Source organism: Lagenorhynchus albirostris, chromosome 2, assembly GCF_949774975.1.
Source record: "Lagenorhynchus albirostris chromosome 2, mLagAlb1.1, whole genome shotgun sequence".
NCBI lineage: Eukaryota > Metazoa > Chordata > Mammalia > Artiodactyla > Delphinidae > Lagenorhynchus > Lagenorhynchus albirostris.
In genome coordinates, this window is record NC_083096.1 from 3,406,932 (window position 1) to 3,412,931 (window position 6,000).

Sequence of the window (6,000 nt, forward strand, 5' to 3'; positions counted from 1 at the left end):
CTGACTGTTCCCCCACTTCCTCATTCATGGTCTCTGAATGCCCAGGCTTCTGCCCTGTGGTTTTCTTACTGCCTTCTCCTTGCTCAGGACAGGGCTTCCTCCCTAATATCTCTCTCCTTTGTCGCCATATTTGTTCTTTTCATTTAACATGTAACACAGTTCAGTTTTCTCCTTTTTCAAATAGAAACAAAGAAAGTTAAGAAAAATCTCTGTACCGCTGCATCCTCCAAATAATCATCCCATTTCTTTCCTGCTGTTTCAAGCTAGGTCTTTGGACATAGGATGTGGCAGCTACAGCACTTTCTGTACTTGATGACTTTCTATTTCACCTTAATTGTCTGTAATTTGTCTGCGTCTAACATTACTCTCACTCATGCATAACGTTATTCTATTGAAGCTGCTCTTGACCAAATCACCAGCAAGCTCCATAGAGCCGAATACTACAAACCACACTTTTCTGTCAGTGATCCCACTTGAACACCCCTTCTTGTCTGTCACTACTGACATTCGTTCCTTTTTTAAACTCTAGTCTCCATTGATGTGAGCCTATTCTCATTGGAATTTCTTTCTGTCTTTATTACAGTGAAGTCTTACTGTTTAGAGGCCCATCTTAATCTGCCTAACCTAGCATAACTAGTTTCTTTGTGAGACACATCATTGGTTTTCAAAGTTGCTTCTCTTCCCATGCTTTACAATCTCTCAAGGGATCTCAGTCACCTGTACGATGTTTATATCTGCTTAGATGTTGCTGATACTCTAGTGTTTATTTCCAGTCAAGATATCCCAAATCTGCAGCTCTGTCTTCTGCTCTTCCCATAGACCCTTGTCCATCCATGACCACAGCAAACTCATCGTCTTTTCCCCAAGGGATAACAACCTTCATCTCCTGAGCAACCAAAGCCAGAAATCTGGACACCATCACATGCTCCTGACTCTTCCTTTCTGTTCTTCCATGCACATATAATCATGAAGTCCTAAAGATGTCCACTTCTCACTATCCTGCTAAGAGTCCAATTTTTCTATGTACTTCTCCTGTGTCATTGAGAAACTCACACTTCTTACTTGGACTATTCCATAGTCACCTAACTAACTTTCTGTCTACAATCAGCCATCTGGTCAATATACTTTCCCCATAGCATTTGAAAAAAAAATCCTTAAAAAAATTAATTGTGTTACAGAATCCTTTAATGCACTCTGAATAAAAAGTCCTAATATGTTTAATAGATGGATTGTTCTAGTGGGAAATGTGAAAATTAGCCTAGTGGGAAAAAGTGAAATTTTACCTGAAACTTCACAGAAGCTCTCAAGTTATATTTCAGTACATTAAGGAGCTAATTGCAATTTAAAAAATTTTTCTAAAGTAAGTGAGGTTGAAGAGTTACTATTCTTAAAATGGTGAAGAACTTTTAAAATATTAATGACAAAGAAGGGGGAAAAAGGAAAACAAAATAATGAGAAGATTTGACTACTTGAACTTCGATCTTTAGCATGTCAAAAAAACATACAATGAAAAGGCAGTTGCCAAATGAAAAAGAATATGAGAAATAAATAAGACAAATTATTAATATGCTTAATATGTAAAATTTAAAAATATATGTTCTTAATATAGAAAATTCAATAAGGAGAAATTAACACCTCAAGAGAGAAAAGAACATTGGATCTGAACAGAGAAGTCACAAAGGAAATGCAAATGAGAGAGGTAAATTTTACATATATGATGTAAAATTCTGCTTCACTCATGAAAATTCAAGTTTAAAACAATGAGATGTAATTTATCTTTAGTAAAGTTAATTGATGAACAAAAGAACATAGAAGCCACTAATGCTGAAAGAAATGTACTTGTACTGTATAATGTATGATTATCTTTGGTTTTTGCTAATACTCACTTTATGCTTGATCTGCCTTTTTTGAAACTGTGACCTCCCCACTGATGGCTGATTGGACCAATGGCACACACCTGTCCCAAGGGGAGCTAATCCATAAGCTTGGCAGCGACTTTCATAATTTTTCCCTTGGGAACTTGAGCTAAAATCCATTAAATCAGTCAGGAGGTAGTAGGTGTGTAAGAGATCTATAATGTCATGAAGATGTGGGGTAGATTTCATTTTACTTTACTTATGTGTCAGTAAGTCAGAAGCAGAGGGTAATTAGTGAAGAACAGCAGTTCCCTGAAAGATGGACAGGGCAGCTTTCATCCACAAAATTCCAAGTCCAGCACTCATTTTCCCAGCTGTCTTTGCTATGCTTTTGGATGGCTTTTACATATCTACAAGTTGATTGAAGCCTTGAAATTTACCCTAGCTTATTTGTTAGCTAACACTGGTATTTATTCTTTGCCTTCAAAACCATACAGTGCTCATGAGAATATGAACTCATGTAAACTTTATGGAAACAATTTGGCACTATTTATTAAAAAAATTTAAATGTTTGTAAACTTTGAATCTTTCATTCTTATTCTAGGATTCTCTTTAACGTATGTATGTATGAAGACGTTCAAAGCAACATTATTTTCAAAAATTTAATGATGGCAGCAAGCTACATGTCCAACAATGGGGAATGCGGCAATTAATTATAACAGGAATATGATAGAAAATAATAATAACCCAAGAATGTTTTCATGACTGAAGAGCCTGCTTATAATTAAGTAAAACTCAAACTGAGGATTAAATCCCAACTTACTAAAGAAGCAGCTTTGGCAAAATTAATTAAGCTTCTTAAGACTCGATTTTCTTAACTATATAATTAGTATAATATTTTCTATCTGATAATGTTTTCTGAGGATAAATGAAATAATTTATGCAATGACTTTAGCTCAATACCTGACACAATAAACATTCAGTAGTAGTAAGGGTAGTAAACTCTATCCTATGTATCATAGGATCCCATTATGTAAAATTTATTCTTTTTATTTAACTCTTATTGCTGAAATTGTGGTCCTTTTACTTCTCATATGCATGACATCTTTTTTTTAATTTTTCTTTTTTTTTTTTTGCTTTGTTTTTCTTTGATTTGTTCAAGCTGACAACATTCACCTCTTTACTATCCTAAAAGACTCTAGGTCTTGTTTCAAAAAAAGTCACACCACAAATTATGCTTAACTTTTAGTCAACTGCAAAAAGAAATAAAATTAAATAGAATTATCATTTACTTTACTAAGTTCACACAATGATCTAGGTATACTGTCTTCTTTAATCCTCATAGGAACCGTTTGAGGAAGAACATACAATTTTGAAGGTGGGGACAAGACAATAAGTCATATATCTGTTGTCATAACTGGTGGAGTGATAGCACTAAACTCTACCGTTTCATTTATATCCAATTTTTGAGAATCTAGCCGTTAATGCATAACAACTTCTAAGAAAAGAAAGAATAGTATATTCCTTTCAAGACAATAATTCAGCCCAAGTTAAGTATCCCTGGGATTTAAGTGAAATATAAAGATACAGTCTGAGAACAAGGTGTGTCCTCTCAGACTCCATATTTGGAAGGATGGCACTATAATTTAAGTGATTTGAGACCTGGTTTTTCTTGTTCATCAGTGAAACTTACTTGTTCTGGTTGCTGCTTCAAACTGGCACAAAGAGCAATGTCAAAGACATGATAAGAGCTCAACAAATATTATGTGAATGAATGAGTCATAAGCATGGCTACATAGCAAGCCAAGCCCTCAATGACTGACTCATATGATACGATGCTTTATGCCAGATACTACGGGTCAAAATTGAGTCTTGGCTAAGAGACTGTAATTTTTTTCAGAAAACTACATGTACAACAGTGGCATTAATTTCTAGCCTCCAGAGTGGATTCCTAACATTCTCTTATATATTTACCATATATGAATTTAACTACAATATTTCTTCCAGCTAATAGACCAATAATGGCAACACAGACCATCATTGTATAAAGTAGTAAGAGAAAGTAGAAAGAAAGAAAAAGAACTCTAACCATTATTTTAAAATGTCATCAATTATAAGACACATCTCAATTTAAGAGATGTTAAAATATAAAACATGCATCTAGAATCAATGAAATAGAATATTTATTTCCAGAAGTCCACTGGGTTGCATTCCTTCTATTAAAAAATAGACACAAACCTGAAAAGGTAATGCAAGTAAGAAAAAAATGATGGAAAGATTTTGGGAATGGGTTTAATTTTTCCCCACCATTGACCACAAATTAAATGCACAGTTTGAAAATTACAAGTGTTTTTAAGAATTTCCAAGGGTTGTTTGATCTCTACATGATGTTTATCCTAGATGCTGACTTAAAAATCTAACTTTCCCCTTGACCTTAAGCTAAGAATAACTCCTAGGTATAAACAAATTTTTCCTAATTTCTAAGACTATAAATTATAGGTAGTAAGAAGAGCTAGCATTTATCTAGCAGCTAAATTTTTATTTTTACAAATCCTTTCTTTTACCTTCCACGACACCATCACAATTCAATATAATTTTAACAGGTCTTAATTACATTTTCCAAGTCAGTCCCACTTCCTCTTCAGACAAATTCACTCATTCTTCCTGCTCCCTCTGTGAATACCTTCAGAGTCCTTTAAACCACCCCTCCCCATGCAAAGTTTTCTGGAAAATCAACACCAAATAATAAGAATAAAAGATTCCACTATATTCCCTGCCTGAATCTCTCTAAGCCCTGGACAGACAGCTTGGACCCAGGCACATAAGCCTTTGCTAGTGGGGCCAAATCACACAAAGCCATTTCTAGATGCCTGTTCTGTGCTATCAGTCCTCCTACCTTAGACAAACCCCTCCTGCTGGTTAAGTGCTAAAACATGCTTTACAACTCCAGGAGAGGATATGGTTTACAGATTAAAATTAGATGCAGAATTAAATTGCTTGAACACAGCAAAAAAGAAGAGGGTAGTTGAAGGGGTGGAGAAGACAATTTGGTCAGGCCAGCACTCACACACACTTAATTCCAAGACTTGGGTTTCCATAAATTTCCATTAGAATACTTGGGCTCAGTTTCTCCTTTCATTACTGAGAGTCACTTTCAGAGCAATAACACATAGAATCTGTCAAAGAATATGAAGTCCCATGAAAATGCATGTTTAAAATGTGGAATTTACAGCCATGTGAGATCACTGAGTCGAATACCAGAACTCCTTTTAGAGAGCCAAAAAGAGTAATTTAAGGACTCCTAATAACATGTGTTACTTTTCAAGCTACTATAATAAGAGTAATCAGATCTCAGGCTTCAGGGTGTAACCTGATCACCTGTGCTTTTCAGAAAAGAATTTCTGTGTACACGGACAGCACTGCACAGCTGGCCAAGCACATTACTGGGCATGTCAGAAGGAAGGGGAGGAGAGACCACCTTCTCCAAACCATTAAATGCCTTTTGCAACTGGTAAACACAAACTAACACAACAGTTAAGGTAGATGAATCTTGATTAAATTTAAAAAATGACAGCTGTTGCCTGAAAATGAAGACCTAAACCAGTGGAAAAGGAAATGAATAAGTTCACAGTATGTGGTTTCTTGGTTTAGAATGCAAGGTCATAAAATGCAAAGTTGTGTACTCTTCCATTCAACAGATATGTGTTGGGAACCTATTTATTTCCTGGCATTTTGTTGAGTGCTGAGTGGTATCACGGTAAGTGGTCCCACCTCCTGGGTACTTGAAGTAGAGTGGCACAGAAAAATACTCATCACAAAATTTGCTAATAGAGAGCTCTAAAGTCAAGGCCTAGAGAGGAAAAGGTAGACCACCAGAACTCATAAAAAGGAGAAAAAAGGTCAAGACTGTGTCTTCCTAACTTGCAAAACAAGGGAATGCAAACCAATGAAGAACTTCACTAGGTCATTCAGGGACAGGGCAAAGTTATGGTTTTTGAGTGCTAAAGGGTATTCTTGACCATATGATAAGTCAGGATTAAAAACTAGCTCTCTGGATAAGATGATGAAGGAATTCAAGGTCTATCTATGGTTGGGTAAAAAAACCCTCATAGCTTATTGACCAGTGAAGGGTCTTCAGTTAGAT

At 35.5% G+C, this 6,000-nt stretch overlaps 1 long non-coding RNA gene across 1 annotated transcript in view; it reads left to right on the forward strand.

Annotated features, from left to right (window-relative positions):
- The window catches only part of LOC132515650 (uncharacterized), an 81,570-nt gene extending 79,890 nt beyond the window's left edge, over nt 1-1,680 (forward strand). Inside the window, exon 5 of the long non-coding RNA XR_009539156.1 lies at nt 1,610-1,680. This is a non-coding gene — a long non-coding RNA (uncharacterized LOC132515650). The remainder of the gene's footprint in view (nt 1-1,609) is intronic.
- Nucleotides 1,681-6,000: the final 4,320 nt, after the last annotated feature.